General features: G+C 36.8%; 1 protein-coding gene and 1 pseudogene across 5 annotated transcripts in view; one reads left to right on the top strand and one right to left on the bottom strand.

The window, feature by feature from the left end:
* Positions 1-26,475, bottom strand: part of MARCH1 (membrane-associated ring finger (C3HC4) 1, E3 ubiquitin protein ligase) — a 622,174-nt gene that overhangs the window by 394,328 nt on the left and 201,371 nt on the right. The window contains exon 1 of one of the 5 annotated variants that reach the window (XM_005860518.2): positions 932-998. The exons of the other annotated variants lie outside the window; for them this stretch is intronic. The gene's annotated coding sequence lies outside the window, so the exon portion shown is untranslated. Of the gene's footprint in view, positions 1-931; positions 999-26,475 lie in introns of those variants that run through there. 5 annotated transcript variants of the gene reach the window in all.
* Positions 7,749-26,475, top strand: part of LOC106725100 — a 23,215-nt pseudogene continuing 4,488 nt past the window's right edge.

The following is a 26,475-nucleotide window of genomic DNA, read 5'->3' as shown; positions in this document are numbered from 1 at the left end:
GGGGCGGCGCCCCAACTCCCCAATCGGCCCTGCTCTGAGCCTGACCAGGGGCTGCACTTAGGGATTGGGCCTGCCCTCTGCCACCCGGGAGCAGGCCTAAGCCAGCAGGTCATTATCTCCCGAGGGGTCCCAGACTGCGAGAGGACACAGGCCAGGCTGGGGGACCCCCCCTCCACCCCCCCAAGTGCACAAATTTTTGTGCACCGGGCCTCTAGTCTATATATATAAAGGGCTAATATGCAAAGTGTCCTATCAGGAGTTCATCCAGGAGACCAGGAGTTCGATCGCTCGCTGTGACGTGTGCGGACCACCAGGGGGCGGCGTGGAACAAAGAAAGGCCCTGGCTGGCAGCCAAAAGGCCCAGATTAGCCCTGATCACTGGCCAGTCCTAAGGACCCTACCCGTGCATAAATTCTGTGCACCAGGCCTCTAGTCAATAATGTTTCTCTCTCATCAAGGTTTCTATTTGGCTGGCAGCCAAAAGGCCCAGATTAGCCCTGATCACCGGCCAGTCCTAAGGACCCTACCTGTGCATAAATTCCGTGCACCAGACCTCTAGTCAATAATGTTTCTCTCTCATCAAGATTTCTATTTCTCTCTCTCTCTCTCTCTCTCTCTCTCTCTCTCTCTCTTCACTCCTCTCTTTAAAAGTCAATAAAAAAATATTTTTAAGAAATCAAAGTATTCCAAAAAATCTCAAAATGAAGCCAATCAAATAAACAAATAAAACAAAACAACAACAAAAACAAGGACCCTCTAAGGTTATTAAATTTTCAAAATAGTCCAAATTTGATTAATTTAAAATTAATATTCTCTTAGCAAATATCAAGGATTATATGATTCAAGTTTAACTTATTTTAATGCATAAATAATATAATTATACTGGCTGCTGAGTTTTAAAAAATACTTTGGACTACTAGGGAAAACATACTGGTCCTGTAATACACTTCCTCCTCCTGATTTTCTTCTGTTATTCTTGTCTTAAATAAAAGCAGTCCAAGATTTTTAGCTACATAAGGGCAAGAAGAGAGTTTATTTTACCTTTTAGACATGCAGCAAAGTACCTGAAACACAATGTCAAAAACTAGGAAGGGTCTGGAGTTTTACCCTATTCAGGAGCTAACAAGCTGGCTTGACTCAGTTCATGGGTGCTGGCAGAAAACACAGGACTCCCAAGTCACAGACAAAAGACCGTTCATTACACATTCCATAACAATAGCCACAGAATGGTCATTTTCTTGCACCGTTCTCCATACGCCAATGATCACAAGTTGACACAACCAGAGAGAGGTGCCACCTTGCACATACAGGGGTTGCATTATAGGAGAGGAACCTCAGGCTGGATCCCGGGTTTGACAACAGGCCTTTTTCCCAGAGGGATGCATCCTCTTGATCATACTGACCACCGTCAAATTTTCCTTCTTTCCCAGAAGAGACACTATTTCTATGTCCCAAGGCTGTTTGCTCTACAAATGTTCTTTAAAAGATATCCAGATCAAAAGCTGTCAGTGCCTCTTCACAAGATGTGCAGAAACACAAACTATCCATGGAGATTGTCTCCCAACACATAACAGGTGCTCATTTCTATTTTTGATTAATTAATTTAAAAAAATGAAAATGATTCCAATTATGAGCACTATTTCATAGTATTATCTGACACTAATTATCAGCATATTCTTAAATGACTAATATGAATATAATAATTTTCATATTCCCTACTAAATATAATTCATTAGATGCTTCATATGTGTGCTCTATACTAAAAATTATAGCTTATTAGCAGAAATCTTATCCTTGTCCTTTAATAAATGTACAATTCAAGATAAGAAATATTAACAAAAACACAAATATAATGGACCTACAATACATGAGTAAACATGCAGAATATTATTTTCAAGACACTACAGCATTCTATGAATGAGAATAAAACTGAATTACATAATTAGTGTGAGTTAGGATGAGTGAAAATAACTATAGAAATATGATCATCTAAGACAGAGTGAGGGAAAGCAGCCAGTTATTTTGATGAGAACTAACAGAAAACATTTCATGAGAGAAGAAATACTTGTAGTTCTGTTTAGGGGAATGGAATATCTTGGTGAACAGGGAAATACATATAGACTACATATTCATAATTTTTATAAAAAAGTTTTTAAAAGTATGTTACATTAGAGTTTAAACTTCAGGATAAAATTACTGCCACAAACTTAATTACATTAAATAAATTAATATTCCTCAAGGCAATATGTTTCATAAGTGTTGTTAAATATAAATATATTTGAAATAAAGAAAATTTGCTTAAAGGCATATCCCAAAAATATTTTTCTAAAACATTGGTTTGATCATTCTGCTTCTAACCTCTATAACATCCATATAAATAAAGCTCTGGCCAGAGAGCACCTATGACATCTGAGGACTTTTTCAGCTGACAGGCAGCAACAAAACAGAAACCTCAGTCCTACAACTACATGGAAATAAGAATTCTGCCACACAGTGAGCCTGGAAGTGGACCGTTTTCCAGAACCCCTTCATATGAGCTCGGGCCGTCCTGTTTCTGAATTTGAGAACTGGGAAACCTGTAGCAGAAAACCAAGCTGAGTCCACATGGACTTCCAACCTATCAAACTATGAGATAATAAATGAGAGTTGTTTCAAGCCACTAAATTTGGAATAATTGGTTATGGCAGCAATAGAAAAAAAATAGTGACCATCTATAAACATATCCCAACTCAATTTTGTAGATTTTTACCACTGTCCCTCCTCCATATTAGACCACATAGATATTCTAATTCTAATTGGTCCTCCACTTTTTTGTTTTCTAAACATCCAAGTGTTCTCTCACCACTATTACTTTGTTTCTAACTTTTTCAGAAAGACCTCTGTGGGCCATTTCTGTTGAATAAGATCATATCCATCCTTTAAGGCTTAGCTTGAATCCCAAGTAAAATGGTTTCATCCTTGAGCATCTATGCCTAAAAATGTTCTAATCTGATAAATTCCACTGTTGATATTGTACTAATTATTTGTGGGCAAATAATTAGTGCCTTATATTTACAGTTATATTTGCTCATTTGTTTGTTTTTTATTTACCTACTATCCCAATTCAGATTTGTAGCTCCTAGAGAGGAATGATACAATTCCACCCTTCTAGAAATCATCTTCCTTTTCGAGGCAGTGTCTACCACATCCATAATTCTCTCAAAAGATTATGGCGGTTAATATATTTTGGTCCTTTCTACTGAGAAAAGCAAAAGCCAAAACAAACAAAAAAATCTCAGTAGATATGGAGTATAACATCATGCTCATAAAAATTAAATTGTAAGGAAATTGGTCCCTGACCTTCTGTCAGATGCCATATTCCCTAACCATGTGAAAATATATCATTATTCATTTCTGATTTTACAACTAGAAATGAAAAGAAATCAGCTTAAACACATCTACACTTTTATTTCTGATTTACACTTCAAGTCCAAACACTTTCTTTGAATTCAGCTTACAATCTCAAAATTTTTGATGGTGAAATTGTTAATCATTCTAACCCACAAAGCACATCATTGCACAGTGCAAGATTAAAACTCTAGAATCTAAAATATAAAATAGTTTATTCTATATAGAGAAAAAGTTAAAACTAATACAATGAGCCCAAATAAGTGATGGCTAATCATTTAAGAGGGGATTTAAATTCAACAACAATAACTTATTAAAACCATCTAAAACATAATTTTTAAATTAACTTTCAACTACTTTTTCAAGCACTTCTACAAAAATATGCAAGAGCTAAAAGGAAGCGGAAGGTCAAATGACCATCCTTCTGTTGCCTGTCTCTACTTTCTGTGCCCTGGACAGATGGTGTGTCTTTAGCACATGTTCACTTTGCAATGCTCTTTCAGAAAACAACACAGTAAATAATTAATTTGGACTTTAAAAATAATACACATATATATGTATATATGTGTTGTGTGTGTGTATATATATCTACACTAATAAAAGAGAAACATGGTAATTAGCGTACGACTGCTACCCTTTTCATTGGCTAATCAGTGAGTATATGCAAATTAACTGTCAGCCAAGATGGTGGCTGGCAGCCAGGCACTGAAGCGAGCACGAGGCTTGCTTGCTGCGGACTCCAACGTTCCCTGCCTCACTTGCCAGCCTCTCAACTGCAACTCTAAGCAACTATATACTATGTTGCAAATAAGAAGGTAAACAAAACCCCAGAAAACAGCGGGACTGAAACCCAGCCGGACCGAAACATTGTATCCATGTTTTCAGCAGCGAGGCCTCAGAGCTAAAGCTGGCCCAGAATAAAAAAAAAAAAAAAAGAAAACAAGGAGCGGTTGGAAGCTTCAGTCACTCGCCAGCCGGAAAGCTGGGGTCCCAGACTGGGAGAGGGCACAGGCCGGGCTGAGGGACCACCCCCGCCCGAGTGCACAAATTTTTGTGCACTGGGCCTCTAGTATATATACACACACATATATATATATGGTTATGGTGCCCCAAAAAATGTATACACACACACTTTGAATAATTATAAAGGCAGTGTTTATTAAAATGCATTTCATTTCAAAATAGAGCTACCAGCTGTTAAAGTGTGTAGACTTTTTTGGGGACACACTATATATATAATTATATTTATAGACCAAAATTTCATTTTTTCTTACTTTAGTTTTTATTTCATTCCTACCCAATCATAACATTGAAAATGTTTTCCTTAAAGTTTTTGCCTTTGACTTCTTATTGTGTTAAACCTCACCCAAAGATATTTTCCCATTAAATTTTAGAGAGAGTGGAAGGGAGAAAGAGAGAGAGAGAGAGAGGAGAGAGAGAGAAGTGAGAGAGACACATGGATTGGGCCAGGGCCAGGAATCAAACCCGAGACCTTCAGTCCACAGGCCAATGCTCTATCCACCTAGCCAAATCGGCTAGGGCTGAAATGCACTGATTTAAAATTTCATCATTGTATATTCTAGGTTAAGCGAGAGAGAGAGAGAGAGAGAGAGAGAGAGAGAGGTGTGAGAGAGACACATCAATTTGGTTGCCTCCTAAACACACTCTGACCGGGGCTAGGGATCCAACCTCCAACCCAGGTAAGTGCCCTTTACCAGGAATTGAACCTAGGACTCTTTGGTGTGCAGGCAGATGCTCTAACCACTGAGAACACTGGCCAGGGTGCCTTAAACTTTTTTTTTTTTAATTTGAAAATCTCAATTTATGTAGCTTGGCAGCTTGCCTTTTATGCTACAAAATCCTTTTTTTAAAGTATTTTTATTGATTTCAGAGAGGAAGAGAAAGGAAGAGAGAAATAGAAACATTAATGATGAGAGAGAATCATTGATCAACTGCCTCCTCCACGCTCCACACTGGGGATCGAGCCTGCAAGCCGGGCATGTGCCCTGACTGAGAATCGAACTGTGACCCCCAGGTTCATAGGTCAACACTCCACCACTGAGTCATGCTGGCCAGGCGCTACAAAATTCTTTTAAAAACTTCTTATTTCCTTGGAATGTTTGTCTCAATTATTTTTCTACTGCATTTTTCCAATCAATATCAAAAAAGCTATTGAAGATTTCTTTCCAGAATTAATTATCAGGGTAGATTTTTTTCATCTTTTCTTTAAATATGTTAATTCTTATCATCTTTTATCTGGCTTCATAAAAGATTTTATACACCTTTACTTATTATCTAATATATCCCTACCTACAGGGGAAGAAACACAAAAATTAATTATGTAATTCTCTTACATAATAAGTTCTAATACAGTGAACAAATAAGCTAATTATTAAAAGCCAATATGTATTAAACATTAGTTAGTTAATACATGGCAAAACCTAATGTATTAAGTATTAATTATTAGTTTAAGAGCACTTTCTGGTTTAATCCTCCTAATAATCTTAGAAAACATGTATTTTTGTTTTTGTTTCTTTTTTTAAAAAAATATATTTTATTGATTTTTTACAGAGAGGAAGGGAGAGGGATAGAGAGTTAGAAACATCCATGAGAGAGAAACATGGATCAGCTGCCTCCTGTACACCCCCTACTGGGGATGTGCCCACAACCAAGGTACATGCCCTTGACCGGAATCGAACCTGGGACCCTTCAGTCCGCAGGCCGACGCTCTATCCACTGAGCCAAACTGGTTAGGGCTGTTTTTGTTTCTATTAGCTTGTTTTTTCACAGATTTTAATAATGGGAATTAGAGAGGTTAATTAACTTTGTTAGATTTACTCAGGTATTAAAGTATTAGAGCAGTTACTAAACCCAGGATGTTGGACACAAAACATAGTATATAACCTCTGTGGTAAACCACACTCAATTCCCTATGACACACTGAAAAAATATCCTTGGTCATCCCCCTTTCTAAATAAAAATGACAGAAAATATCACTAAAAATTATCTCACTTATTTTTTTTAATAAACTGATGAAGTAAAACAGCAGCTTAGCTCTGAGAAAGGAATTTTTACCATCAATTCTTGTCCTATACACCCCACATGTGTACACATACACACCAACCTGAGAAGCCTAATGAAATTATGACATTTTTATTGCCACACTTTCTTTTAAGATAGGCACATATTTCTAGAATGCTAAATTCTCTAATGTATCTGTCTTTGACCTCTTATCTCAATTCTGTTTTACCTTTCCAAATTCTACTTAACACCGCCACCAGGATGCCTACTGGGCAACTCAAGCTTGATATGGCAAAAAATAAAACTCTAATTTTGACAGCCCACCCCCTCATCTCTTCTCCCATTATGTTTCCTATCTGCATTAACAGCACTTCCATTCCTCCACTGGCTCAGATCAAAGGGTTAAAAGATATCATTCAGTCTTCTCTCAGTTTTGTGAGCCTTACCTTCAAAATACATTGAATACATACACTTCCATCGCTATGTCTGATCTAAGCCACCATGATCTCTTTCTTTCATTTACCAAAACTGTCCTCTAATTGTTGCCATTCAGAACATGGTCCACAGACCAGCAGGCAGCATCACCTGGGGATTGTTGGACATGCAGGGTCATGGCCCATTACAAACTACTGAAGTAGAACCTGAATTTTAATGATCTGCCTGTGACCACAGGCACATTAAAGTTTAATAAATACTCTTCTAACTCACATGACTACCTCTTCCCTTGCCCTCCTATGCCTACACAGTGCTGGAATAATCCTTTTCAAATGGGGGATTAGAACACCTTTTGCTCAATACTGGAAATCAATTTGGTACCATGTGTCAAAAGATTTTAATATGTTCAGTCCTTTAACCTTCCAGTTCCACTTCTCAGATTACCTTATATACAATGATGTTCATCTCACAGATAGGTATTAGAATGCATATAAATTTGTGTGGAAACAGACTAAATGTCTGCTAGTTCAATTATAATATATTTATATCATGTAATAATGTATAGCCACTGATAAGCACGTCTTCTATAGAATATCTAGTACCTGACATACTTGTAAGAAGGAATGGTAGTTTAGAATACCGTATATATGACATGCACCATCTGTGTGCTTGTGTGTTTTTGCACATTCATGTAGCAGAGAAACCAGAAAGTTAACAGTACTTTTCCTGTGGGTGTTTTTTTAAAGGGGCTCTTATTCATGCTTTTCTATATGTCCTAAATTTGTATTTTTATATTAGATAACATTTTATGTGTTAACAATGTGCCAGGCACTCTAGTAGGTCAGAAAATTTGATGAGATAGGTTATATTACTCTCTCTTATTGGAAGAGGTATACGACGTACCCATGACTTACAGAAGGTATGTAATTTTTCCCCAAAACATGAAACTAATAAGTAAAGCCAGCATTTGTCTCAGATCTATCAGACTCTATAGTACAAACACTTAGTTGTCATGTTATTTTCTCATGTTCAGGAGAAAAACAAAAAAGACAATGCATTAGGACTGCAGAAGTCTTTATAGAAACTACAGGATTTATAGAGAATTACCCTGATTCCTTCAAATAATGAACTTTTAGAATACTTTCATTTTAGAGGACACTTCAGCTTTAGTCTAGCCATGCCCTGGCTCTGCGTGCTTTCTCCCTTACAACCAGCAAGTCCTTCTCTTTGTTGAAGGGCTCTCTTCAGGCTGCCTGAGTCAACATCCCTGAGTGCTCTGGAATTTATGTGCTGGGGCTGGGGGACTCCCTTAACTGATGACTGGCAAGTGCGAAGGTATAAATTATAAATTTTCTAGCTCTCCTGCTGGCCTATCAGGACAAATCAGAGGTGTGACTAACACTGGCTCAAGAGAATTCCAGAGCATTTGAGACAAAGTTCCCATGAGAACTTTGGGAATTTCATTTGGGTTCCTTCAATTACAGCCCAATTTGTCCATTTTCCTCCCATGCTTCTCTGGGACATTCACACCAGGGTGTGCCTCTGGAAAACACAACCTAAAAATGTTGGTAGTGGTATATATTACCAACCTGCTCATTGAGAGTAGTAGATTGGGCCTTACTTTAAGAAAATGTTAAATAAAAAATAAAAACACCATGACATTTCAAAAGAGAGACTGCAGAAGAACTCAAAAGGTTTCCCCCCGCCCTGCTTTTTGAACAAGGAACTCTGCACTTTCATATTGCAGTGGGTGCCACAAATTACATAGTTGGCCCTGCTTATACTTTTTCCTTGTAATAATTATAATAAAGACTGCAGTGCTTTGAATGAAAACTATTAAATAACCTCATTCACACAAAAATATCCACCCATTAAACTAGGAAGAAATGCATCCAACAAATTGTTTGTTTAACCCAACTTCCATTTCCTCCTCTCATCCTTAGTAACAAATACCTAACTATTTTCCTAGAGACATTATTTCATACAATTCAGACTAGATTTTCCAGACTCTTTATAGCTTGGCTATGGTCATGTGACTAAGTTCTGCTCACTGACATACATGTTGTGTGGGACTTACAGAATGTAAGAAAAATTTAATAACTTTTTCTAGGAAAGTTACCTAAAATATAGCTGAAGGAAATCGTTTTGCCAATTTGTCTCTCATCTTTCTTAGAAGCTGAATCTCAGACTTGACTCAACCATCTTGACTCCTGAGGGAGTTGTGAGGATAGAAACAATGGGCTAATGTAGTAAAGCAGAAAGTCAGAATCATAGATCCTTAATGCAAATGCCATGCCTCTCTAGACTGTCTACATCTGAACTCTCTTGTGTAAGAGGGAAGTATGAACTTCTATGTTTAAATCCTTTCATTTTCTGTTGTTTTACCTTCTGTGTAAGCAAACTTAACCTTAGCTGACCCCAAAAAGGCAGTTATTTCCCCTTAAAGAAATGTTCAACATCTAATCAATCTTTCAGATATCCTCTAAAAGCCAAAGTTCATTCATGTAGTAAAAAAGGACTTCCTATTTTATTCTATTTTTTTTTATTTAGATATATACTCCTTGAATAGTTGCCTATTCAAACCTGTCTCTGATGAAATTGACAATGGGAAATGGGGAAAAAATGTCAGCAAAGTTTTTGATGCAAATACTCACAGATATAAAAACCAGTGCGTCACAAGGATGCCTGTTGAATGTCTTTGTTCCCTAAACTTGCACGTTCAGATATGTTGCCCAAAACTGCAGGTGCTCCCTCTATGCGGAGTAACAAGATTTTCCTTTCAGTTGAAGACTGACTTAGCATAGAAATTTTTCACCATTTGAAAATACTGAGTTTGTAAAAGGGCTCATAGCATTCTTTCGTGATATTTGATACTTGCACAGAAGAGCTGGTTTACTGAAGGTACAACAGCAACTGCTGGTATGTGGAAGGGAAGTAACAGTGGCCGATTCCTCCATGACCCGCTTTAAAATAGTTCAAGAGTATCAGCGAGTCTGGAGTAAGTGAGTCCTGTTATAGAGGCATTGGTTCGGTCTGCTTCCTCAGGAACCACCCTGACAATTCCCAGGCATGTGGCTTCCCAAAGAGCTTTCCGATGTGCATGCGTTCTCTCTCTCAGCGATGTCATAAGTAACTGAAGGATGCATCTGAGGCAGGCTTTTGTGTTGAGACAAATGTAAGTTTTCATACAGTTCTAGCCTTTTCAAATCGATGCTCTCATTTTAAAAAGTCACATAATTGATACAATTTCAGGATGAATAAATAAAACACGTTTCTTTAGCTTTCTTGCCACTTCATGAATTCATTGGCAAAACGTCCTGGCTGTAAGAGGCATTGCAGCTTTTGTGCACCATCAAGCTCAGCAATGAAAATAAAATTAAACAGCATGTAAGCTTCATTGTGCTATTTTTATGTTTACCAATTAAGATTGGCTTGATGTAAATAAATACAGATGTCCAGAATCATGACAGTGAGTACGTTTTTGTTAATTCCTATTAAAGGAATCTATTTTGAATGTCATACTATGTGAAATTCACAAATTTGCACATTAACCTTATTACAAATGATACAGTGATTTAGAATAAATATATATTAAAAATGTACTGTAGAATTTAATTGAAAGTGATCTCATTGAAGAACAACTTTCTGCTATGCTTTTAAGAAAACATTCTTATTTTAATCACATAATATTTTGTATTTTATTTGCAGTCCTGGAATGAGATGTGATGTACTGTATAAAAATATTTTGCAACTAATGGGTAATAACTAATTTTGCATAAAAATACATAAATATGTAATTTAATAAATAATTGAAAATTGATCATTTTTATCAGGACAAAGTGAGAATAATCATGAGAATTTTAAAATGATTGAACATTTAGAAAAGAAAGATCCAATATTCTTTTTACTTTTAATCTTCACCCAAGGATATTTTTTCCATTGATTTTTTTTTTTTTTAGAGAGAGTGAAAGAGAGGGAGGGAGGAGAGAGAGAGAAAGAGAGAGAGAGAGAGAAGAGAGAGAGAGAGAGAGAGACTTCGATATGAGAGAGGCACATCATTTGTGCCCTGATGTGGGTGGGGTAGGGGGAATTGAACCTGTAACCCAGGTATGTGCCCTTGACTGGGAATCAAACCTATGACCCTTTGGTGTGTGGGCCAGTGCTCTAACCCCCAAGCAACACTGGCCAGAGCAGGTCCAACATTCTTAATATCCCTCAAGAAAGAAAACCAAGAAAAATAAGTTACAAAAAGATAAATTTTCATGCAATGTAAATAAGAACTTTCTAATAGTTGTAATTTTCTAAGAATAAAATGGATTTTTATATATAAGAACCACTGGAGATGTTCCTCTCTAAATTTCTCCTAAACCATACATTTTATCATTTTATTTTTCATGCAACATATTCTGATTTGATAAATGTGTAAATTGTCATCTTATTTTGGTACTCTGCTCCTGAATTCAAATTTTTCCCACTTTAATCATCTTAGTCTTTCATCATGTTTGATGAATTCTTTGATCATGTTTTCCTGAATATGAATAACCGATTCATTTCTTAAACTTATTTCAGTGCCTTAGGATGGAACTTTTCCCCTAGAACTCAAACTCCTTTTTGAATATTTTTACTGAAGTATTCTCAATGGGAAAAAATGTAACTAAATTTGTACTCAAGTAGCTCAATTTTGTCCTCTGTGACCATGATATCATTTAGCCCAATGTACTGAGCTTAGCTCCTTTTTATTTCTCTTGGTTTCAACAAAAGTGAAAGAGCCTGTTTTCATTGGGATTTAATTTTTCTAACCTTTATTTTGAACTTTTATAATCCAGATATTATTCTTAAAATTTCAAACTCCACTTTTGCATTCTCTATAGCAGTGCAGCCAGAGAAACTTAGTAGTAGCAAACATTGCTTCAAAATATGTAGAAACGCTGTTTGACAAGAACTGAGTGTCATCACATTTAATATTAAATATGATGCTAAGTGACAAGTAGAGGCCTTCAATAAAAGCCAGTATCAATGTGCCCTATGGAAGGTGTGCAAGGCATCCCCACCCTGCATCACCTCCTCCCCCCACGAGGTTTGAGATGATACTCTTGAATTTAGAAAGGTCCTATCTAGAATTTTACTAGAATGTACATATGTCTATTAAACAGAGAAGGGATTCATTTAATAACTGATTGGTTGGGGATGTGGGGAAGAGTTCAATGTGTATTCTTTGAGGGTGAACTCATATTCCGACTGTGTCCACTTTTGGACCTAGAGTGGTCCACATTTACTCCAGATGGCTCACCATCCGATCAAGTTAGTGCTCCATTTACTCCCCAAAGTGTCCTGGTTTATAAGATAAATTACATGTTATGCTAATTCTATCGCATGGGATTTTTCATCTGGAAGGATTTTTCAGCGGTGCAGAGTAAATTTTTTATACCTTCAATGCAGTCAGACTTACAAAATCCTATTTATGCTAAACTAAAGGTCCTAATCCATTTGTTAAAATATTCAATTATGTCATATAAAAGTTTTGTTAAAATAATGTTTAATAATGACTACTTCTCAACAAAGGGGTTGTGGGCAATTTTTTAAAAGTCTGTGTATCTCTGTATTGTTCCAAGTTGCTATCATAGACATGTATTACTTATGTAGATTTTTAAAAAGTAAAAGTTATTTTAAAAGTAAAAAGAGCCTTTGGCCAGTGTGTGGTTAGAGTGCCAGCCCAAGGATTGAAGGGTCTCAGGTTCGGTTCCCAATCAAGGGCATATACCTGGGTTTCAGGTTTGCTCCCAGCCCCCAGTGGAGTGTATACAGGAGGCAAACAGTTGATGTGTCTCTCTCACATTGATGTTTCTTTCTCTCCTCCTTCCTTCCACTCTCTCTGAAAAGCAATGGAAAAAATATCTCCAGGAGACGATTAACAACAAAATAATAAAATAAAAGTTAAAAAAGTTTACTTTGACCTTGATGTTTGAGCTACCAATTAAACATCATTTTTCAAATTTAAAAAAGTAATAATAAGCCCTAACTTGTTTGGCTCAGTGGATAGAACATCGGCCTGCAGACTGAAGGGTCCCAGGTTTGATTCTGGTCAAGGCCACATACCTTGGTGGCGGGCACATCCCCAGTAGGGGGTATGCAGGAGGCAGCTGATCGATGTTTCTGTCTCATTGATGTTTCTAACTTTCTATCCCTCTTCTTTCCTCTCTGTAAAAAAAATCAATAAAAATCTTTTTAAAAAATAAATAAAATAAATAAAAAAGTAATAAGTGAGAACCATTTCATCTCCTTTTCAGAGGGAAACATCTTAGTCTTTTGTATCTGGTAATATTAGTCTATAAAACTAATAAATATCAAAAGTGTCCTAGAAAGTATTGAACAGTGTTTTTCAAATTTAAAAGAAATAGGGGGAAAAGCATTATTCTTCTTAGCATTTGAATCTTTTGGTATAAATGATATATTTTTCAGAAATAACAACTGTAAGTGAAACTTGTATGCATATATGCATAACCCAGGGACACAGACAATAGTGTAGTGAAGTTCTGGGGTGGGTGGAGGAGGCAGGCTCAAAGGGGTCAATGAAGAAAAAGGGACATCTATATAACTTTCAATAATAAAGATAAACTTTAAACCATGATTTCTCAATAGTTCATTTCAAAACAGAAATCAATAGTGATTAAAAACATAATAGTTTTAAATGTTAAGAAAATATTTTAAAAGTACAAAGTATTTTTGTCCATCAAGGAATAAAACTATTTATTAATTTCACTTGCATTTAACGATAGGCTGTATTTCATTTAACATGCTTTTAGAAATTAATATTAGTAACGCAAACACAGACAATGCTGTTTCTCTGAATTAATCTAACATATTATAATGAACATTTAAAGTTCTGTTTTATTCCTTTGAGATGCGTTGCTGCTCTTATTTCTTTCTGTAAGACATCGCCTCGGGTTGTTACTAACAACACAGACAGCACATAGCTTCCTAGTGACAAACTTTGCTTTCAAAATTTCTTACCCTGCTGTGTGTTTCTGGCTCCTACTATAAGTGTACACTATGTGAAATAAAACTTTACACTTTCTTCTTCCCAACTACCCACCTCTGTTCTGAAAGAGAAATGTTTCACTGCATATTTTATGAATTTTTTAGTGCAGCACAAAAGTGAAATTCATTTCATGTAGGTAATTCCAATGCCAACAATGTGACAATACATCTGTAGATTTTTTCAAAAGTCGCAGAAACTAGAGAGAGAAGTAATATAAGCAGTTTTGCTCTGCACTTTGAGCTCATCAAAATCTGGAAAAGGAAGTCATTTCTGTCAGGCAAAAGCCATGCCTTGTTCCCTATTTGATACATCATAGGAAATGCGCAATGAGAATAACACTGCTGATATTAGTTCATTTTTTTGCTATAAAAATGTGAAAGCTTTATCATTTTCCAATATTTATTCATGTTTTTCACCAGCAATATTATTCGCTATCTAATGCTTTCTCCAGAAACAGATAATTTTTAAATATTCTCATTCTCATCTCTCTGAAAGGAAATTTGAAGCATTATTCTTTTATAAAAATGGAAGCACTACAACCCTGAAATTAAGTAATTTTCTCTAGTAAAACAAACAAACAAACAAACAAACACTTTATTAGTACTTGCCTCTGCATATAATTGAAGTGGTCAAAGAAGATAAACAGAAAAAAATTGGCAGATGTATCAGTTAGTAGTAGTGATATCAAGTACAATTAAAAAATCAGTTAAGTGTCTAATGGTAACAGATCTTAACATAGAAATGAAGTGAGTTTTGAAGTGTAGAATTCACATATAAAAGAAGGAAGAATTCTAGGAAAAGATCAAATCATCTAAACAGAGTCAGAAATAAAGTTTCTCTGAAGTATAGTGAATTGTGCAGATATAATGAGTAAGTAATGATTTATGAGTTGAGTTTACAAATAGGCAGAAGAGTCTTGGAAGGACACATTAGGGACATAAAATGTAAGTTTCAGTATCAGTTAAAGATTTTCACATCATCATTGCTATCGTGAGTGTGGCGGACTTCTCAAACTCATATGTTTAAAACCTAAGCCCCAAGGTATTCAGTGGTGGAGCCTATGGAGGTGATTTAGGTCATTCGGCTGGAACCCTTGTGAATGGGCTTAGAGTCCTCATAGCGGAGAATCAAAAGAGCTCCCTAGCTTCTTCCATCATGTGAAGACATAAAGAGAGAGTAGCTGCAAACCACGAGGCTCTCACCAGGCACTGAGCAGGTGAGGCCTTGACCTTGGACATCCTAGTCTCCCGAACTCTGAGACATAAATTTCTGTTCTTTAGAAGCCACCCAGTCTGAGGTATTCTCTTATAGAAGCCTGAACTAAGACAACCGTGTAGGCAAGTGAAGGCCATTGAATCTTTATAAGAATTAATATGCTGACTTCACTATCTCAGAAAGTTAAAGTGTAATGCATAAGTAGTAGTAGCTGGTATTTGCTATGGATAAAGTATATTGCTAAGAACTTTACAAAAAACATTTAATTTTAAAAGTAAGGTTTTTGAAATAAATAAAACCAGAATGCAAATTAGACATTTAGTTCCTAGATAGTTCTTTCAGTATTGAAAGACCAGATATACAAATGAGCAATAGCAAGACTGTAAATGGCAACAGAACCCTAATCAACATAAGAAGTCCAGGGACCCAAACCACAACCAGACCAAAACACCAAACCTCTGTAGCAACTGGCCCAGAATACTAAAGACTTGAACAAGTTTGGGTTTTATTCTTTTTCCTTCCACTCAGGACCAACCAGAGATACCAAATATGCTCCCAAACCAGTCACATAAGATGCCCTGCTTCTAGTTACCCTCCCTCCAGTTTCCCATGCCAATGACCTCCCTTAGAGTGTATCTGAAACCTTCCCTTTCTTTCACTGTAAAACTTTCCCACTCACCTGACTGCCTCTAAGTCTCTGACAAGTACAAGTGCTAGGGACTGACTCCCTGATACAGGAAGTTCTGAATAAATATACTTTTTCTATTCTCATAGGAGTGGTCTTTGGTCATTTCGAGAGTGTGCAATAGCATGTAACTTGTCTAGAGGCAAATATAAAAATACGTATAACATCCTTGAAAATGGGTATAAACTTCAATCAATTTAATCTAATTCAGGAATTTATCCTAGAAATTAGTACAAAGAACATAAAATTCTATATGAATATTCCTTGCTGCATTATTTATAATGTTAAAAAAAGGTAGAGCCAACCAGTCTAAAAATAGGTATTTGGCTGAATAAATTGTGATAGATAATAGAAGAAAAAACAACTTACCTTTAAAAATTATTTAGTTGAAGTGTGTTTGTAGACATGAAAAACTTTCCTCAGTATATTTTGAAGGGAAATGAAAACAGCTTATAAAAAACACAAATGGCAGTATCTCATTATTTTTAAAAAACCTATCTGCAGTGGTTTCTTCTAGATGTTTTAGTAAAGGATAGCTCATATTTTTTTCATTTTATTAGATTATTATTATTATAAGAAAAAAATAATCTATTAAATAACTATAACAATAGAACAAATGCTACCATTTTACATCACTGTTGGTTCAAATCAGTTCATCCACTTGTAACTGTGACATTATATGTGCTTTATATATATACGCATTTGCCTCATATGTTAAAACAGATTAGGAATTATAGAAATTTTTAAAGATAAGTCCATTAAAACAGCCTCTGTTCTCTTAGGCTATTGTATTTGAACCATCTATAGCAAAGAAAACAGCAAAAAATATTAGGTAAATATAAAAACAATAACCTCCTTACTGGCATTACAGAACTGACATGATAGTAAGAAACTACTGAGTTGTATTAAGTTAAAAAAAAAAATAACCCAATCTTCAACCCAAAGTGTTGTCCACACCCTTTCTCATGTTGATACCACCCACTTTGCCTCTGGTTCTGCCATGTGGCTTGGTTTGGACCAATGGGATGTTGGCAAGCATGTTGCAAGCAAGAGCTTGAAAGGTGCTTATGTGTTTTAATTTTCTCACTCATATTCTCTGTAATAGTCAGGAGAGGGTCATACCCAGGCTAGTGCTATTTAATCCCAGGGAGAGAACGAGAACCATGAAAAGCAGTATCAAATCATGCCAGTCTTGCCAACCGATACCACCTTCTGCATGGCTAAACAAGCCCCACCAAGATCCTCAGAGCTGCCTAGCTGACCACCCCAGAAACATGAGGAATATGTGATTATTTCTGTATGTGACTGAAGTACTGTGATTGTTACATAGCATTAATACACAACTAGGTAATGGACATCTAAAAGAGTTTAAATGATAGTTGGAACCCAGAAGATTAATTGGAATCTGAAACTTCATTATTTCCTGGGAGCATTTGCCAAATTGACTATATATATATAAATATATATATATAGTTACCAAATATGGTTAATTAACGCATCCATCATCTCACACAGTTACAATTATTTTTGTGAATGGGGAGAACTTTTAAAATCCCTCATAGCAACTTTTAAATATATAATATAGTATTATTAACTATAATCACCAGGCCATATATGCTTTTGTTTTGATATATTGAAAGGAAATGAAAGAGAGCATTAAATTCCAGGTTGTGTCCTCAAGGTGGGGTGGATGCTAAGAGGCCATAGTAAGTGACTCTGGTGCTTGATAGAGGAAGATCAAATATCTCTTTGAAAAAAAGACAGCTTTCATCTTAGGACTCATAGAATTCCAACAAATAATTTTCTTTAAAAACAAATGAGTAGCTCAAAAGAAAAAAATAGAGTTGAGTACATTAGAAATAAGGAATAATGAACAACCACTATAGAAAACAAAAAGTAGAAAAGTACTTGGAAATACATTCAATATTAGAATTCAAAGAAACAGATTTAAAAATAACTGCACTTACTGTGTCCAAAATAAATAAAGACAGTATTTAGAATAACATGAGTTAACAGAAACTAAGAGAAATAACCAAGCATTTTTTAAAAAGAATTACATAGAAATTCTAGAAATGAATACGATAGCTGAAGTTGAAAATGCCAGGACAGGCTAAAGAGCACATTCGACATGACTATATAAACTTCTTTATTAAGATATACTTCTGGGTATAAAATTCTGTGTTAACATTTAGAAATCACATTAACAATGACATCACCCAATATGTGAGCCTGTTTTTTGAAAACCCTCGCTAATTTGATGGATGGGAAATTGTATCCTATTATTACTGTAATTTGCATTTCTGTAATTTTTAAGGAGGTAGAGCATATTTTTATCCATTTAGGGCTTTTGCTTCTTCCTCTGTAAATTATTTATTGATATTTTCATGTATGTTCCTACTGCATTATGTATTTGCTTTTTACTCCACTGTGAAATATATTTTACTAGAGGCCTGGTGCATGAAATTCGTGCACGAGTAGGGTCCCTAGGCCGGCATGGGTAGGGTCCCTTCCAGCTGCCGGCTGGGACCTTCCTTTCCCTGGCTGCAGGCCGGGGCCTTCTTTCATTTTGTGCCGCCCCCTGGTGGTCAGCACACATCATAGCGAGCAGTTGAACTCCTGGTTGGTCGAACTGCCAAGGGGACAATTTGCATATTAGCCTTTTATTATATAGGATACTATTATATTAACACTGTATGCCAAATATTTTCCTCCTGTGTATTCTTTGTCAAAAAAATATGGTTCTATAATTTCTGAAAGACCAATATTTTAAGAAAGACAGGGGAAAGTTACTGGACAAATGAGAAGTTTGTATTTTCAGCCAAATTGAAAATGGAAATGATGACAATGATTATACTTCTTTATCATAAAGCAATCAACAACTGTAGTGATTACCAAAGCCAGGACTTTTATAGAAACTTTATTCTTTTTTAATTGAATTTATTGGGGTGCTATACTATATAATAAAAGGCTAATATGCAAATAGACCAAATGCGGAACAACCGGAACAACCAAACAACTGGTCACTATGATGTGCGCTGACCACCAGGGGACGTGCACGGAACATGGGGGGCGTCGGCTGCGGCAGGATGGTTGAGCAGGTGAGCGGGGATGCCGGACCAAGGTGGGGCACCAGTCACTGTCATCGGGGTGAGCCTCTGGCGGTTACTGAAAATCCTTTGCTCCCACGGGCCGTGGTCCCACTCGGAGCTTGCACCTGCTGCCAACACTGGTCCTGCTCACACTCACTGCCAGCGCCAGAGCCGCTGCTCGCACCCACTGTCAGTGCCCAGCATTGGCCCTGATCGCTCGGTGATGTCAGCGGGTGCGAGTGGCAGCTGCCAGCCCCAATGGCCCCTCAGGGCTTCTCCACCTCCCCCTGCTCCTGAGGGGAAATCGGGGCCAGCAGCCACCACTCCCATCCATAGCCAGCGCCAGAGCCACTGCTCACACCTGCTGCCAGTGCCCGGCACCGGTCCCGATCGCTCGGTGCCATCAGTGTGTGCAAGTGGTGGCTGCCGGCCCTGATCACCCCTGAGAGCTTCTCCACCTCCCCCTGCTCCTGAAGGGCGATGGGGACAGCAGCTGCTACTTGTACCCGCTGAGGGCACTGGCCCCGCTTGCTCCCACTGCTGGCACGGCCCCAATCACTTTGTGCCTTCAGCAGGTGTGAGGGGGATCAGCACCATCAGTGCATGCAATTGGCGCTGACGGTGGTGGGGGCAGTGGTGGGAGCAGAGCTGCTGGCAGACAGGGGACCAAGGACCGCAGCGGAAGGGGCTGGATGGGGCGTGGAGGATGGGCCGAGACCAGCCCCTATACCTACCACAGCCTCGTGGCCCACAGTTCCTTTCAGGGTGCATGAATTCGTGCACTGCTCCCCTAGTTGGTTAATAAAATTATATAGGTTACGGGGTAAAATTTTATGATACATCCTCTGTATACTGTATTGTGTATTCACCACCCCACGTCAAGTTTCCTTCCATCACCATTTATCACTCCTTTATTCTCAACCTCCACCATAAAACTCTATTCTTTACAATGTTAAGAAATATGCCGCCGGACCGGTTTGGCTCAGTGGATAGAGCGTCGGCCTTCGGACTGAAGGGTCCCAGGTTCGATTCCGGTCAAGGGCATGTACCTTGGTTGTGGGCATGTCCCCAGTGGGGGGTGTGCAGGAGGCAGCTGATCGATCTCTCTCATCGATGTTTCTGGCTCTCTATCACTCTCCCTTCTTCTCTGTAAAAAATCAATAAAATATTTTTAAAAAAAAAGAAATATGTGCAAGTTTTTTACTGTAGTGTATTTATCTAGACAATGTATCTTCTTATTTTTAGTAGAGTTTATTATTAAACAGATACCTAATAAAATATTATTAGAATAGAGAATACATTTTAAAACCTCATATAACTTCTAATTTAAGAAAACAATAAGAAATTCCAACACAGCAATTCAACGAATCTTCTAGTCTAGAAACTTTCCTAATTATTCACCCTCCTTTGTTAAAAAAAATAGTGTATTTTTTTCTTTTTGGTCAATTTTATATGCTTTTCTATTTTTATGTATCTACTTTTCAGTAGTCATACTAGGAGCATTATTAAAATAAAATTGAATTTCATAACACACCTAAAAAGTATTTAGTAGCACTTTAAGTAGCATATTTTCCCACAATGTTACAAATTTATAATGGAAAGAGTGAATAGTGTTATAAACACAATATATTATTATCAGTGTGGCAGTCTATTACATTGGTAGCTCACAATAAGCTATAGCTTGTATTCATACCCTAGTATAATCTAATCATTTTGCTTTGGGGCTGTGCCTGTGGCTCACTTTAATAAACTGCAGTTAAATTGACAAAAAATATATAAAAATTGCTGGACAAAGGTCAACCAGTTTTCATTGGTAAACTTTACAAATCATGATTTAAGAATGCCACAGTAGATAAATATCCTGAAGTTGAGACGTATTATTTACATATTAAAACATCAAACCAGGTATGTTTCTGATTCAAAATAGCATACAAATGTAATTGTACTAGCAGATTTTGTTGGCTGACTTTATTTAAATTTGTTATGGTAAATAATACTGTTTTAATATGTAATGAATGAAATAACTTAGCAAAAGAAGATTTTTGTAAAATATTTTTCTGAAAGGCTCTTAAATAGAAAAAGAAAAAAACATAAAAAAAACAAAACCTTACTGCTCTTCCTTGCTCTAAGACACAAACTGAGCCCACCAAGGAAGATAAACTTTTCAGAATCCTGGGAGCTCCAGGGAATGCAGGGATTTAAAGATATTCTGTGAGTGCTTCTCTACTCATCACTTAGCATAGCACAGGGCCTCCTCTTAATTTAGTGGCAAAAGGGAAAAATGCTTTTCAGATGACAAGGTTTCCTAGCATGGTTTGGAAGTCACGAAAACACAAACACACACACACATACATACACCCGCACACACATGCAACAATCTGATCTTGGGTCCTCTCTCTCCTCAGGAGCTACTAGGAAATTAGGTCACTAGACCTTTACCTATGTATATGTTTAGTCTTTGTTTTTTTCTCAATACAGGTACATTTTATCGATGGCACCACTAGAGCAATACTAGACTAATAGTCATCTTGACTAAGAAAACTAATGAAAACATCATATAAGAACACTGTGCTGATAAACTGTCTCACACCATCTGGCTGGCAAATGTGCATAGGTCTGCTCAGCATGCCCTGTGCATGTCATCCTGTCTACCTTGCCAACGGAGCGAGGTGACTTACTCATGTATTAGTGTTTTCCCAATTATGAAAACAGCCCCAAGAGGCTACTTTCCCCAAAGCCTCTTCTTCTTCATTGCATATGCATAGTCCCTGTAAATGTCAAATTCTCCAAAGAACACAAGTTTGTTTTTCTCCAGGGAAGCCTGTCTTCTCATTTCACCTTCAGCAATTAAGGGTTCCTCTCTTTTGCACGAGGCATGAAATTATGTATTAGCGAAGTAAATTATTCTCAAGAATGCTAGGGACAGATGCTCATTTCTTATTGCCATCAGCTTAAATATATTAATTTACAGACCCCATGATATCATTTGCCAAAAAAATCTGCATAATAAGAAATGAAGCAACAGATGAAAGAAATTTACAGTACTTCTAATCTGCCCCCATCCCTGAAACTTGGTCTTCTACATGTCTTTGAGCTAGTTTATAATCTAGAAGATGCCAATTTTTCAAAAAAAATTGTTAAAAAGAAGCAAAAAGGGATAGTAAAATTTTCACTTCATTACAAGGATTCATGCATTTCCTGGAAAGGATACATACAAATGTTATCTGTGCTTCAATTTAGAAAGTAATTTTAATCTGCAAAAGCATCAAGTAACTGGGCATCATAATATCACTTTCATTTGTTTGCAATAATGGCAAAGAAATACATATGTTAAAAATAGAGCAATTCATGAATTGTATCTCATTTTCAAACCCATGAAGCAAGCAATGTGATCATTCCTGAAATTAGCCAAATTTAACGCCTTCATCCTGACTTGCAATCCATTTTAAGCTGAGGAGAAACAGGATTGTAATGAAGCACATCCTTACATATCACGGCTACAAATCAGTGCCAGCCATGTGGAGTACTTCAATTAGAATCGACATAAAATCTCATGTTGCCCTATTCTGCCCCGAATCTCATATCTCAAAGCTCTTCTCACATATTGAAGTGGGCTTTCGGTGTGTTTTTGTTTGTGTGTTGTTGCTTTTCCTTTTGAGAGCAAGAGAGAGATAAAGGGAGAAACAAACATCGATTTGTTGTTCCACTGATGTGTGCATTCACTGGTTGCTTCTTGTATGTGCCTTGACTGGGGATCTAACCTGCAACCACAGCCATGGGAATCCGGATGACACTAACCAACTTAGCTACCCAGCCAGGGTTTGTAAATGGTGGTTTTGATAGAGACGGTCTCCCACTTATTATACTTTCTGCCTTTCTTTCCTGTGCTTGGAGCACATGGCATTTTTGCTATCCTATAAGAGGACAAAATAGGTCACTGTTGTGATGCTTACACAGACTCTTCTCAGAAAAGTAAAAGAGGAGCTCAGGTTGGTAAAGAGATGAAAAGTCTTAACTATGACTTCTATGGAGTGGGAAACAGAATCAGATGAGGTTGGATGTAGAAGAAATTTAAAAGTTGCTGAAAGTTTTGTTTTTGTTTTATAATCAGCTGGATTTCTCTTGGACCACTGTTATACAAAATTAAATTTTTTTTGATTTTTTACAGAGAGGAAGGGAGAGGGATAGAGAGTTAGAAACATCGATGAGAGAGAAACATCAATCAGCTGCCTCTTGCACACCCCCTACTGGGGATGTGCCCGCAACCAAGGTACATGCCCTTGACCAGAATCGAACCTGGGACCCTTCAGTCCTCAGGCTCTATCCACTGAGCCAAACTGGTCAGGGCCAAAATTAAATTTTTATAGTAACGATTCATCTTGTCACATGTTTTCTAAAGGGGTGCTTTAGGGGTATGTGCTGGAGTGATGGCTCTATTCCTGACTCATAAAGGGGCAACATAGAATTGGTACCAAGGGCATGAGGGAAGGGACAACAGCTAGACAAAGGTAATACCTTCCTCTTCTGTAGAAAACAGTACAGATTTAATAGGCAAAAAGATTACTCCAAAAGTGTATACTGTTGTTGTTTTAAGTGAAATAAAATAGTACATTTCACAGCATCTGCCCCAAATGTACGACACATCCAATAGTCTGGTATAGACAGGTTCTTGGTTAGACCTTTGAGGAATGTTTTTGGTGGCCTAAATGTTAAATTCTAGCACCACCCAATTCTGTTTCAATCACATGTTAAAAAATCTGATTCCACACTTTCACAGAACAATAGACCTAAAAGGACCCCAAATCATAATTTTCAACACCTCAATAAAAACCCTAAGGCACAAAAATAGAGGCAAATGTAGAAATCATTGCAGTACATTTACTTTCTATTTCCACTAGCCATACTTCTTTTAGATTATTTTAACCTAGGGATATGATTTGGGGTTTTTATTAAAAACCTATTTCAGTTTCTGGGATATATTCTCCATTAGCCTCACACAGTGAAAGATCTCTAACTTTAGGGTCCTCTAAAAAATCATTGAGCATCTATCAATTACAAAGGACTATTTTAGATACTTTGGTATGTTTATCTCATTGCATCATCATTATTTCTTTAAGGAATTGTGATTTATGACATTTTATAGGTGAAGAAACTAAGGGTCATAAAAATGAGAAAATTATTCTAGTCATACAGTTAATAAGTAAAGTTGTAATTATGTTTTATCCCCTACTAAATTTTCTAGAATAAAGGCTTTCTGTTTTAGATATGTTAACCTTGATTTAGTAACTGTAATTTATTACAATTTATGTACAATATGAGATCATGGATTATTATACATTATTTCACCCAATTGTACTAATTCATTTCTTGGACTTAAATGTAGGAAATAACTATTTAGTGGATTAAATTGAATGGGATTTACACTGCAGATAGGGTTTTTAAATAAGGAAAGGATAAGAATTTTCATACTTTAGATAAAAATACTTCTTAATTTAGAAAATAATTTAATTATATAAATGTAATTGCTCTTGCATAAGCTTAGTAAAATAAGCAATTATTATTTGCTATCCTAAGATAGTATTTTACATAAATTCTGAATTTGCCAATCTCAAAAATTAAGTGCTTATAATTTGCTATTCTAGTGTTTTATAGGAATTATAGATTTTCAAACTTCCAAAATTCAGGTAAGAAGTATTGCAAAGTAAACAACATTTTACTAGTGTTTTCACTGGGAGAAATATGTTTGCATTTTGTGGCTTTTAAAGATACAGCTTCCTCAGCCATATTGTTTGAACCATAATTAATGTCAAAGAAACAAACCTCACTGACTACTTTATCAAAACATATAAACTGAAACAATGCTTCTGTGTGAGTTGAAACGTTGATGAGGATTTTTTTTTTAAGTTTGTTATTGAGTTCAGAGAGGAAGGGAGAGGGAGAGAGAGAGATAGAAACATCAGTGATGAAAGAGAATCATTGATCGGATGCCTCCTGCACACCCCACACTGGGGATCAAGCCCATAACCTGGCATGTGCCCTGACAGGGAATCAAACCGTAACCTCCTGGTTTGTAGGTTGACACTCAACCACTGAGCCATGCCATCGGGGCAAGGATTTTTTTAACTAATAAAATGATGGTCATTTACTCATATTTTCCTGAAGGAATTCACTTATTAAATCCACAAAGCCCAAAGAAATCTCTCTTATGCTGACACTTGCTACCTTCTACTGCTTGATTGCAAATCTTAACCTATGAACCATTTAATAAGTTTTCTCTCTGTTTCTCCATTTATTTTATTTCTTTCACCTACACAGTCTAATTTGACAAATCCAAAAATACAGAATTGTTTTTCCAGCAATAGAAATGCTTTCCAAAGAACGCATGGGCATGGGCAACACTGTGGTAATTGTGGGGATGAAGGGGTGGCTGGAGGTGAAAGAGGGCTTAGAGGGGATAAAAGGTGATGGGAAAAAACAAATTAAAATACTTTAAAAAAATGTTTTCCATGTAGTGGACCTATTATTTGAATTATAGCAAAATTTGTATTTTACAATTCTATTTATATAGGTCTTCATATAAATATAAGATACACTTTTCTAATTTATTTAAAATCCCTAGAAAAACCAAAGATATTAGTTTTATGAGATTTTTAGAGGCAATAAATTGGAAAGGTTTAGACCAAGTTAAATTTTCTTTTACATAAAAAGTGATTTTCAGCCCTTTCAAAACCATGTGTGCCATAATGAAGCTAATGGTAGGAAAATATGATATTCTTGACAATAGAACTTTCCCTTTTTTATATATTATATTTAGCACTTTCTCTTTGAAACATACCTTACTGTCATTTGCTCAATTCCCAATGACATTAAAGCACAGGCTTAAGAAAGAATATTGTAATTTAAGAGTTTTTGTGCATGAGAAGTAGTGTATAGTTATCAAGAATAAAACTCTTTGGACACCTGAAGGAAAGTACAGCTATTACAGATTTCGCAAAGGCAAATGCCAGTTGAGTTTTTTTTCACATACCTGCAACAATTCCGTAGTGTAATTCTGAAGTCAGTCTTGGTGCATGGAAATCACTTTTATCATGAAAGATAATTATGATTGTGTATTTCTCACAACTTCTCTAGATAGGAGGGAGATAAAAATACAATTAAACCAGAGAAACCAAGATGGTGGCATAGGTAAACACCGGAGTTTGCTGCCTCGCACAACCACTTCAAAAATACAACTAAAAGACGGAACGGACATCACCCAGAACCACAGGAAGGCTGGCTGAGTGAAAATTCTACAACTAGAAAGAAAGAGAAAAGCATACCGAGACTCAGAGGAGGCGCAGTGCGGAAGTAAAATACTAAGGTACAGAGGCGCACGTGGAGCGGGCTGGCGGCTGAGGGCGCGGTTTGTCTTTTTCAATCGGGAGGGAGTCTCAGGCTCTGAGCTCCAGTTCCGGGCGAGTCTCTGGGGACCTAGACTCATACGGTAGAAGCGGGACTGCCTGGCATCGGTCGGAACTCGAGGGCAGCTTTCTCTCGGAGGTACTTGCAGCAATTGCTGGGACACTGAGAAGTGGGGCCTCTGAAGGCAGGACTGAGAGCAGCCA

The sequence above is a fragment of the Myotis brandtii genome, unplaced genomic scaffold, assembly GCF_000412655.1.
Source record: "Myotis brandtii unplaced genomic scaffold, ASM41265v1 scaffold136, whole genome shotgun sequence".
NCBI classification, from domain to species: domain Eukaryota; kingdom Metazoa; phylum Chordata; class Mammalia; order Chiroptera; family Vespertilionidae; genus Myotis; species Myotis brandtii.
The sequence above is the reverse complement of the archived record's forward strand: the minus strand, read 5'-3'. Positions and strand labels throughout refer to the sequence as shown.